This window comes from Protopterus annectens, chromosome 8.part0, assembly GCF_019279795.1.
Source record: "Protopterus annectens isolate FY-2018-M chromosome 8.part0, PAN1.0, whole genome shotgun sequence".
In the NCBI taxonomy this organism is placed as follows: domain Eukaryota; kingdom Metazoa; phylum Chordata; order Ceratodontiformes; family Protopteridae; genus Protopterus; species Protopterus annectens.
Window position 1 is genome coordinate 1,795,190,094 of NC_056741.1, and position 12,118 is coordinate 1,795,202,211.

The 12,118-nt window shown below is 46.3% G+C and overlaps 1 protein-coding gene across 1 annotated transcript in view; it reads left to right on the forward strand.

Annotated features, from left to right (window-relative positions):
• CNOT1 (CCR4-NOT transcription complex subunit 1) overlaps positions 1 to 12,118 on the forward strand; it is a 4,219,019-nt gene that overhangs the window by 1,992,245 nt on the left and 2,214,656 nt on the right. The window lies entirely within an intron of this gene.

Below are 12,118 nucleotides of genomic sequence, written 5' to 3' on the forward strand. Positions count from 1 at the left end.
CTTTTGTAAAGGACCTTTTAGCCTCACTGGGGTACACTCAACAAAAAGAAATCCAAACTAGTCCCCAGTCAAAAAATTGTATTCCTGAGAACAAGCTTGGACACAGCATCCTAGATGGTATTCCTTACTCCAGAAAAACGAGCCTATCTGACAGGCTACTTCTCTCAAAAGGCCACCAGAATCCAGTTATCCACAAGAAAAATCCTGCAAGCTCTAGGGTTCATGGCCTCCTGCAATTTACTAATTCCATATGCCAGACTGCATATGAGGAAGCTTCAATTGTATTTAAGTCTTTGATGCCAACCCTCTCAGGACCTGGAAACCATCATACCTATGATACCTTGTCTAAGGAAAGAGTTCCTTTGGTGGGCGGCAGCAGCATGCAACCACAAGGGGGGATTCCCTTTACACAACCCCACGCCACCCAGACCCTAACCACAGACACATCAGACTGTGCCTGGGGTGCACATCTAGATGGCAGGTGCATTCAGGGCCACTGGAGCCCAAATCAAATTCATCTGCACATTAACCAAAACGAGATGCTAGCTATTCAGCATGCTCTGACAGCTTTCAGATCCCTACTCTCTCCAGGGACTCCACTAATCAAAACCGACACCACCACAGTGATGTGGTACATCAACAAGCAGGGAGGGAACCCGCTCTGCAGCCTAACCATGACCCTTTGGAATACAGCCTCAGCCATCCAACTACACCTGCTAGCACAATTCCTGCCAGGCTCTCTATACTGCGGCAGACAACTTGAGCAGAAATCTTCTGGACCCACACGAGTGGCAGCTAGACCAAAGAACATTCACCCTTGTAACCCAGATATGGGGCACCCTGAAGGTCGACCTCTTTGCTTCCCACTCCAACCATTAGCTCAGCAAATTCTGCACCAGGGAACCTCACAGCAAGGCCGGGAAAGTTGATGCTCTATCCTTCCCATGGGTCAACCTCATGTTTTATGTATTCCCCCCACTGTCGCTCATTGCAAGGGTACTTTTCTCAAAATAAGGGGGGCAGGACAATCCTGATTGCCCTTGACTGGCCACGCCAGCACTGGTACCCTCTGCTAAGTATGTCACCACTGCCACCATGGCATCTCCCTCAGATCCCAACAATCCTGACTCAGAGAAATTGAGAATTCATGGATTTCCAATTGCAGACCCTCAATCTGGCAGCCTGGCTTATTCCCTGACCACTGCACAAGCTGCCAATCTAAGCAAACAAGTTCCAGATGTTATATGTGAGACCAGACGCCCTAGCACTAGAAAGTCTTCTGCTGACTAGTGGAAAAGGTTTTGCACCTGAATCCAGGCTAAGGGAGACGGAACTGCACAGCCCTCCCTACCTCACATCCTGGATTTACGTGACTGACCTACTACACAGGGGTCTATCCTTCTCTTCCATTAAAATTCATGCCTCTGCCATCTCTGCTCATTTCAGCACAGACACACCTCTTTTCTCCCTCCCTCTCAAACAGTTCCTAAGAGGGGCTAACAACTTGAGGCCACCCAGAAGAGCACCTACCCCAGCTTGGAACCTTAATTTTGTTTTAAAAAACTCATCCTACCCCCCTTTGAACCAGCAGTGTCAGCAGAGTTAAAGTTCCTCTCTTGGAAGACAGCCTTGCTTCTGGCCATCACTTCAGCTAGAAGAGTGTCTGAGCTGCAAGCACTAATGGCTGTAGAGCCCTTTATTTTCCACGCTGATACAGTCTCCCTCAGGACTAACCCCATCCTTCATGCCAAAAGTGGTGTCCAGTGTGGCTCTCAACCAGTCCATTCTTTTGCCTACCTTTTTCCTTAACCCACAAAACAAGGGGGTAAAGGATTCTGCACTCTCTAGATGTGCACAGACAGCTCAGATTCTACCTAGACAGGACTAAATCATTTAGGAAGACTGATCAGTTGTTAGCTTTGCTATAGGAGCAGAGGGAAGGCCATATCCAAACAAACCATTTCCAAATGGATAGCACACAGCATCCATTTCTGCTACAAGCAGAACAGGAAACCTACCCCCAAGGGGGTCAGGACACATTCTACCAGAGCAACCTCCACCTCTGCAGCTTTCCTCAGAGGGGGTCCCCACCAGGACATCCTGGAGGCTGCAACATGGACATCTGTTCATACCTTCAAGCATTCCCACCTGCCTATCTTATCCAAATCCAGGGCAGGCTTTGCCACAGTAGTCTTGCAGGGCATCCTAGCCAGCCGCCAGTCTTCTTGACTGCCTCCACCCTTTTCTTCAGCTTTGGGAATCAACCCAAATGTGATGATGGCAGCAGTGAAACTTGAACATAGTACAGTTGTGTACACTTACCATAAATGTAGATGTTTGAGTGTATTCACTGTTGCAGTCCTGGTTTCCCTCCCTCCATCCCCCTTCTCTCTCTCTATTCTTACAAGGATGTTTTGGTATTTACTTTCTATAACCTAGCTCCCTCTTGGGGGCGCCTGACAGTGCAAGAAAAACTGATGTAATGGCGTCTGCTGCCTTAATTTATAACACTGATGACCTGACGTCAGTCCTGGAGCGACGGCAACCGACGCAGAAGTACTAAGCCTCTGGTATTCGCACCGAATGAGGGCTGCCCTGGCAGGGATAACCCAAATGTGATGACTGCAACAGTGAATACTCTCTAACATCTACATTTATGGGAAGTGTACAGAACTGTACTTTCCCTTGATCACCGAAGTTCTTTTTAAGATCCAAAGGAACAATCCAAAAACTTTACTAGTGAGAGACTACTGGTCTGAGGAGCATTGGAAGATGTCCTATTCATATGCTGCAGTATCCATAACATGAGGGAGTCCACCTCCGGTTGACTCGTATGTTCATCCATTTTACCAAAGTTAAATTGATACTGTGTAGGTACGTGCATTGGCCCGCATCACTCAGCGTATATCTGGCATAAAGTGGACGTCAGCACGCACATACCTCAGAACTTCTCTGCTGCCTGACTACCAGCTCCGGTCATCACTCGCTTGGGAAAGTTAACTCGTCCTTCACCTGTGTTCAGGTGCGTACCCATTAGGAGTTATTACCTTTTGCTACTGTTTTTCTTTTGAATTAATATCTGGTAGAAAGGGCAAGTGTCAAACTGGAAGGCAGATTCCATGTAAAGACTCGTACAAGCTCTGTTTGTTCTGCCTAGGCTCTGAACATGACCATATATCGTGTGATATTTGCAAAGCTTTCATCCTGAAGACTCCCAGAAACCACCTCACTTCCCTTAGATTTTACTAAGAGAATCAGCATCTGAAGCTCCTTGCACAGGATATGGATCTAACGTTGGGTCCGTCTGAAGAGCCGCAACTCAAGAAGGCCAGGAATCCTAGGCCTGAAACCACGGCTGCTCCATTTACCCTGGGGTACCTCCCGAGGCTGATAAAGGCCTGCAGGCCACGTTGGAAACTGCAGATTCTCCCTTGATGGGTACCATGGCAAAAACCATTAAGGGGACTGCCAGCACGTTCCAGAGGAAACTGCAGGTGTCCGACCTGGGAGCTGGAGGGGGGCCGTGGCTCATTTCCTAATGCCCAAGTGGGGTTACTCAGATTATGGTCCAAGATGATGCTCATTCAGACTTTGTGGAATGCCTCCGGTATCCGTACCCCCTACTCTACACTGTATATCTAAGCCTCCTAAAAAGAAAAAAACAAACGTACTTCTCTGGTCCAACATCCTCTTCCATTCGAAAAAGCCCCTGACTGGCAGGCCTTAACCCATGACCTCTTGAATGCTTTCATGGTCTCACGCCAGGTGTCAGCTCAGGTCCAGGCCACTTCTTCCACTCTTACGCCTTTGGAAGATCTTTCCTGTGAGGATGAATTTTTTAACCTACTCCTCTCAAATTACTTCTCCAGAGGAGTCGTCCAATGGAGTAGACTTCCCTGGGGAAGATCACTTTTGGGGGAGACCATTGTTCATATGAAAGACTATTTCAAATAGGATTGCAGTCAGGTATCTGAGATGCAAAAGTGGTATTTGACCCCTTGCAGAGGGAGTCTCCTAACCCTTCTGCAGTCCCCCTGTCCAGCCTGCCTTTTTGGCTGCCTCCAAATCCCCTGACCCCAGACCTCCTACACTTAAATGCCCTGACTGATTGTACAAAGTGCCTGAGGATGCTAAGTTCCTGTTTAAGGTCCCATCAGCTGACCCAGCTACCATTTCTGTGGCTGCTGGTAAAACGTCCAAATTGCTACCCTCCACTTCCTTCCTCTCCTCTGATATGGAAAGTAGGATTACGGAGAGGTTAGGCAAAAAGGTTTATACTTCTGCCTCCTTGGCTGTTAGGGCTATCAACTGTTAGACCCATATGGCCAAATGTGCATTGGCTCTGTTGACGGATGCCATCACGCAATTTGGAGAATTAAGACTGCAGTAACAAGTCCAAAATAGCTAACTTTCTAAAATCGTGCAGTCAAGTTACCAGACACTCCTTAAAATGTAGTTATGACACAATGGAGACCTCTGCCAGGGTAGCTGCATCAGGGTCAGTCCTAAGAAGGTATTCTTGGCTGAGGCTGCAGCTTTTGCCATAGTACATCAAAGCAAAACTTATGGACGCAACCTTAGATAAAGCCTTATTTAGCTCTGCAGCTGCTGGGCTCTTGAAGGCCCTTCAGGAAAAAGGCAAAGAACTTCCAAGACCGTAGGAACATCTTTGTGTCCCCTGTTCTCTGCTTCCAGAGGAACTAATCTTTCAAAACTTCCGGTGTTAGGAAGTCCTGTAGTACCGCCCTTACAGAGGGAGAAAGGATTCCAGAAAGCAGGCCCCTTCCAGATCTTCTCCTTCTACACCTGCGCAAAAGCAGACCTTTTCAGCAAAATCTGGTAACCTGTGACTACCAGGCCCTAAACCTATCTACTCCTCTCTCTCTCTGTCTATCTCTGTCTTTCTCAACTTGGAAATAGATTACCCAGGGCTCTTGGGTCCTTTCCATTATAAAACAAGGTTACTTCATGACTGGGGAATCCAGTCCATCTTTTCGAAGTATTTCCCAACCCACACGAGACCATATGGCCTTTTTTCCTCTAGTCTTGCATTCCCTATTATCCCAGGGTGCCATTCAGGAGGTGCCTACAGACCTAAGGGGCAAAGGAATTCTATTCCAGAATGTCTAATCCAAAGGAAGGAAGGTCCTTAGAGGTTTATCTTAGACTTATCTCAGCTAAACTCCTTTCTCAAGGTGCTTCCCTTCCGCATACTGACTCTTCCTACACCCTTCCCCTTGATTCTGTCTCAGGCTTACATAGTGTCCTTGGGCATAAAATATGCTTACTTGCACATCCCATCCCACCCACTCTTCAGGAATTTGTTTTGATTCTCTGTGGATTCTTCACATTTTCAGTTCTGTGTTTTGCCATTTGGTCTCTCTACGGCCCCCAGAGTATTCACAAAATGCTTGACCCCAGTCATAGCCTTCTGCAGAATGCAGGTCATTCAGATCTTTCCTTACTTGGACGATCTCCTCATTCAGACTTCAACCCGACGATTGGTACAAGAGCACCTAGACTACACCATGACCCTACTAAAGGGTTTAGGGCTCTCCGTAAGTCAACTGAAATCTTAACTGACCCCATCTTAGGACCATGTGTTCCTCTGTTGCAGGATACTCACAGACCAAATGGCCTGCCTGCCCCAGACAAATTTCTGACCCTCACCACTTACTTTCAGGGACTAATTCCACTACAGTGTGTCTGCCAAGGGAGTTCCTGGGGTTCATGGCTTCCACCATCCCCATGGTCCCCCTGGCAAGGCTACACTTGAGGAAATTTTTGTGGTTCCTGAGAAAAATATGGAACCAGCATCTGCATCCTCTAGAGTTTGTGGTCCTCCTCATTCCTTTCTTAAAAGAACTAAAGTGGTGGATTTTCCAGATTTCAAAAAACTCTGGCCTTCCTGTCCAACCCCTTCCCCCCAACCAGGATCTGTCCACAGATGCATCAGACACGGGCTGGGAGACAACCCTAGGGAACTGGAGAGAGAGATATATGGACCCTCTCCTAGTTGGAGCTTATCAACATGAAAGAAATGAGGTTCTTGATTTTTACCCTACAATTATTTAAGTCCCAACTGTTACCAGGAGTGCTAAGGTGGTACACAGACAATAAAATGGTTCTCTGGTACATCAACAAGGAGTGGGGGGGGGCATGGTCCTACATCTTTTCCAGATTGGCTGTGTGTGGGAGATTGCTCAGCAGAGCCAGGTTTCTTTCTTGTCAGTCTACATCTCCTTAGCTCAAAATGTGATGGCAGACGTGTCACTAAGCAGGTCTACGACTCAATCCCACAAATAGATGCTGCACAGGGATGTGTTCTTGGATCTGGTCCATCGATGGGGTATTCCTCAGAAAGACCTGTTTTGCCTCCCCCATGAACAGACCGCTTCCCACATACACACCTCTTGAGCATGGAAGGGTAGATGCTCTTTCCTTTACTTGGAAAGGGGATATTTGCATATGCATTACCCTCTTCCCTCTTCTGGAAGTTCTACTGAAACTTCAGAGAGAACAACCAAAAATCTTGTTGGTGACCCCCTTTTGGCCAAGACAGCACTGGTTCTCACCCTTCTCTGTCATCTAGCCAAGGGCAGTCACCACAAGTTACCCCTCAGGATGGACCTAATCACACAGGAGAAGGGAAGTCTCATAAACCCGCAGATATCCACACTGAACTTAACCCTCTGGGTGATGGGGCTTTGTTTCCCTTTAGACACCTTTACACTGAGGAGGTGCTGCAAGTTCTGCACGAGGCCAGAAAATCCTATTTATCCAGATGTAAGAGGTTTTCTGTGTGGTGTCTAAACCATAGCGTACAACCATTGTCTGTGGATCCACCAGTGGTCATGTCTTGCCTGTGTGAATTGATGAAAAGTGGCTTGTACACTTCAATCAAGGCACATTTGTCTGCCATCTCAGCATATTTACCTTTGACTCCTCCCCTGGCATCCAGGTTGGAAATCGAGCTTTTCTAGAGAGGGTTCCTGCACATCAGACCCCCTAGGAAACATATCCACCCCTTGGGATCTTAATTTTGTGCTATAAAAGCTTACTTCAGCCCTTTTTGAACCAGCTGAAGACTCTTCTGTACAACACTGCACATGGAAAACTGTCCTCCTGGTTGCGATACAACAGCCAGAATGTCTCTGAACTGCAGACCCTTGTGGCATTTCCCCCTTTCACAGTTTTCCATCTGGACAGGGTTTACCTTCATTCCAATCCAACCTTTATGCCCAAGATAGTGAATGAGCTATCCTTGAATCAGACCATCAATCTCCTTACCTTCTTTCCTTCGCCACAGTTTCCTAGTGAAAGGATTCTCTATTCTTTGGATGCCCACAGACAGCTTGGGTATTATTTGCTTAAGACCAAGCCCCATCCGCAAGTCGTGCAGGCTATTCAGTTCCCATCACCCAAGAACCTTGGGCCATCCTGTTTCCAAGCAAACTATTTCCTCCTGGATTTCTAGAGCCATTTCCTTCTGCTACACAGCCAATGGGAAGAATCTTCCCTTTCCAGTTAACGCACTCCACTAGGCAGTGTATTTGTCTGGGGCTTTCTTTTAAAGGTTTGGATACAGCTTCCATTTTTGGAGGGAAATACATGGTCTTCTGTTCACACCTTCACCAAACATTACATATTGGATACTGTTTCCAGGTCCAGAGCAGGCTTTGCCATGGATATTCTGCATGACTTTGTGGAAAATATCTCTGCTCCTCCCAGTCCCTCTGTGTCATGAGTTATGGCATTTTTTCTCATGTTATGGATACTGCAGCATATGAATAGAAGGACATGCAATAGTTGTGTAAAATTTTACCATAACCATAGATGTCCTTCTTTTCAATATGCTGCGGTATGATTTCTCTCCCTGCCATCTCCCTGATGGGTGCCTGACGTCAGGAGACTCGCGTCCTTCTGGCTGGTGCTTGGCGACATTCAGATGTTCTTTGTTTCACTGTTGCAGTCGTTACATTAGGGTAATCTGCTTGCAGGTTGCCCTCAGTCAGCCTGATTAACAAAGTCTTGGGTCCTGCCTCAGTTGTTGTCTCTTCTTCCATGACGTCAGCTCGTCAGGGGTATAAAACATGCAGCCAATGCCATTACATCAGTCTTGCTTGCCGTGTGGTGCCCGAAGCAGAAGCATTTCGCAAGTGCCGGTTGGCTGACTCCTGAAATTTCGTTTTCGAGTTTCAGAACCAAAGTCTTCAACTAAAGATAAGTACCCCATTGGGGAAAACATTTTCTTGCTCCTTACCGATGTCAGTAAAAGTTAATAATTGCATTACTTGTGGAAAGCAAATACCTCATAAAGATTTTCATTCGTACTGTATTCCTTGCCTAGGCCTTGACCACGATGTACCTTGCTGTCAGTTTTGTGCTTTATTTAATCAGAGCACTATTTGTCGGCTGTATATTTTTGCCTCTAAATATTTCGGTTCTCTGTTTAATTATCCAGAAATGTCGTCGGTTAGCCATCCGACTGCTGGGATTCCGAAAACAGAAAAGATAAAGACAGAGACAGGCCGCCAAGGTCCAAAACTGCTGACGACACTTCTCCTAAGCCAGTCGCCAGTTCGCTGATACTCAGTGAGGTGCTTTCGCAGCCCCTGATACCCATTACTTCTGATTCGCAGGCCTCTACTGAGACCCATTCGGAGTCCGGTATGCCGCGAGAAGCTTCAACTATGGAATCCGCAGATGTCTCTACCTTGGATGGGTCTGGAGCTGCTGTGCAGGCACCAGCTTCTGAGTGTGTTCAGGCCTACAAACTTGCATATTAAGTCAATGCCTCCTTCATTGCTTAGGCCTAAATCTCGATCCAAGTCTAAAAAACAGACGCCCAGGCCACATGCTCAGGCCTCTATGCCAAAAAACAAATGATAAGAATGGCTGATGATCTAATAACTCTAATCAGGGGTAGGCCTAGGACTGAGGTTGATTATGAATCTTCTGATCAGGATTCTGCTTTTTCTGTCTTTTCTTATGACCTGGATTTGTCCGTGCCTACTTTTGATGATTCTGATGCAGAGGACTCTATTCCCTCTGCTTCCCCTCCTGAGGATTTTTCTTCTGGGGAAACCTTACATACTCTTAAGGGAGCATTTCTACTGGGAAAGCCAGGATTTTTCTGATTCAAAAAAGAGGCTTATGGATTTCTTTCTCCTGCCTCAGCATAGGCCTTTAGCTCTTCCTTCTGTGCTAGACATTGTTGATGATGCTTTCTCGGAATCTAGTTTGGCCCCCGATTCCCTGCCTCCTGCTCCCAGAAAACTTGACAGATGCTAGAGTCCCTGAGTCCCACAAGTTCCTTTTCAAAAATCCTATTGCAGATCCAGAGACTATTTCACAGGGGCCCAAGTGCATTAAGGCCTCTACTGCTAAAAATCCTACCCCTTCTGATAGAGATTCCAGGGCGCTGGATAGATGGGGTAGGAAGGTTTACGCTTCTGCAACCTTGGCCATTAGGGCTTTAAACTGCCAGTTTCATATGTTAAAATATCAGCAACATGTTATTGGACTGCTTAAACAGAAAATTATGTTGATTCCTGGAAAATAAAGAATTACAGGATTTAATGCATTCTGCCGAACAAGTTGGAAAACATACATTGCAATGTGGTTTTGAGTCATTACAGGCCTTTTGCAAGGCTTCTGTTACTGGGTCTGTGCTCAGAAGGCATGCTTGGCTTAAGGAGCAATCTTTGCCTGATCATGTTAAAACTAAATTGTTGGATGCTCCTTTAAATCAGGACCGCCTGTTTGGCAACAAGGCTGAGGAAGGTCTTAAAAAGATGGAAGATGAAGCTAAATCTATGCAAACTGTTAAATATTTTTTACAAGTTCAGCCTCCTAGATTTAGTAGGTACTGGCCCTCTAAGAATTGGTCCTTTCTAGCCCCTTCCAGGTCTTCTCAAGCCAAACCCAGACACAGCAGAAACCCCAGGTTTCAGTCCCAGGGGACTCTCAGAACAAAGCAGTGGGGGGGACCTCCACTTCCAAGTCTGGGAATAATAAGACTCCCCCTATGGTAAACTGTCTCAGTGACTTCCTTTTAAAATTTCCAAGCACTTATCTGACTGCCCCTTTGAGGGGAAGGTTTGCTCTTCATGCAAAGAATTGGAAACTCATTACCCAGGACAAATGTGTTTTAAATGTAGTGTCCCAGGGATACAGATTTCACTTACACATGTTGCCAAACCCAAGTGGATGGCCGGACCTACCCCCAATCAGTGGGCAGAGGCCCAAAACAAGTACTTTCTCTCTTAAGCATGGGGGCTATTCAGCTGGTACCAGAAGAGGAAAAGGGACAAGGTTTCTACTCTAGACTTTTCCTGGTACCCAGAAAGACAATTCATGGCATCATATCCTGGACCTGTCTACTCTAAACACCTTTTTGGAGATTCCAAAATTCAAGATGCTGACTCATCACCAGTTACTTCCTATGCTAGGCAAAGATGCCTGGTTGGCAACACTAGATTTTAAAAGAAGCATACCTGCAAATCCCAATCAGGGAATCTTACAGAAGATACCCATGCTTCAAAGCAGGCTACATGTACTATCAGTTCTCTGCAGTGCCCTTTGGCTTATCTACTGCTCCCAGGGTATTCACAAAGTGCCTAGCTCCAGTTGTTGCATTTTGCAGGCAAAGAAATATTCAAATATACCCATACCTGGACGATTGTCTAATTCAGGCAGAAAACCAGGACATACTTTTGAATCATCTGGCCTTTGTAAAAAGGGTTCTAACTTGTCTGAGGTAGACCATAAACGAAAAGAAATCACAACTGGTACCATGTCAACAAATTATATTCCTAGGAGCAAGCTTCAATACAACTTCCCAGATGGCTTACCTTACGCCAGAAAAGCAAATTAATTTGACAACCTACTTCAAACAAATGGCCACAAAAACCCTGCTATATCTGCAAGACAAATACTGCAAGCCTTGGGGTTCATGGCTTCCAACATTCTTCTAATTCCATATGCAAGACTACATGTGAGGAAACTACAGTGGTATCTAAAGCCTATGGCGTCAACATTCTCCAAACTTAGAAACAATGATTCCTGTCATACTTTGCCTACACCTAGAGTTCCTTTGGTGGGCAGAGGCCTGCCACCAAAACAAGGGACTACCTTTCACACCACCCCCTGCCGCCCAAACCCTAACCGATGCATCAGACTATGCATGGAGGGCTCACCTGACAGGGAATTACATTCGGGGCAAATGGAACCCAAGTCAAATGCATATCAGTCAAAAAGAAATAGCTGTACAGAATGCTCTGATAGCCTTCAAGGACCACATTCTTCCAGGACAACTAATGGTGAAGACTGTGATAACACCACTGATCTTCGTGTTTCACTGTTGCAATCATTACACTTGGTTTATCCTGCTGGCAGGCTACCCTCAGTCGGCCTGAGTTCCAATGTCTAGGTCCGGTGTCGGTTGCTGTCGCCTCTTCCCTGACGTCAGTGCACCAGGGGTATAAAACATGCAGCCGATGCCATTTTCTTCAGTCTTTCTTGCCGCGCGGTGCCCTAAGCAGAAGCAGTTCGCAAGTGCCAGTTGGCCGACTCCTGAGATTTTCGTGTTGCGAATTTCAGAGCTGAAGTCTTCATTAAAAGCTAAGTACCCCATTGGGGAAACCTTTTTTTTTTGCTCCAGACCGATGTCAGAAAAAAATAATAATTGCATTTCTTGTGGGAAGCAAATACATCATAAGGACTTTCATTCTTACTGTATTCCTTACCTAGGCCCTGACCACGATGTTACTAGTCAGTTTTGTGCTAGATTTAACCAACGCACTATTAAGCATCTGTACGATTTTGCATTTGACTATTTTGGCAGAAGATTTAATTACATGATGCCATCGGATAGCAATCCGACTACCAGAATTCACAAGAAACGCAAAGGAAAAGAAAAGGACAGGCATCTGAAGTCCAAAACCGACGAGGCTTCCTCTAAGTCACTTGCCGGTTCTCAGTGAAGTGCTTTCTCAGCCCCTACTTTGGACCCGCAGGCTGCTACAGTCTCCCACGTGGAGTCGACTAGGCCGCTGGAAGCTCAAGGTATTGGACCTTCGGAGACTATTCCCTCAGATAGGTCTGGAGCCGCTGA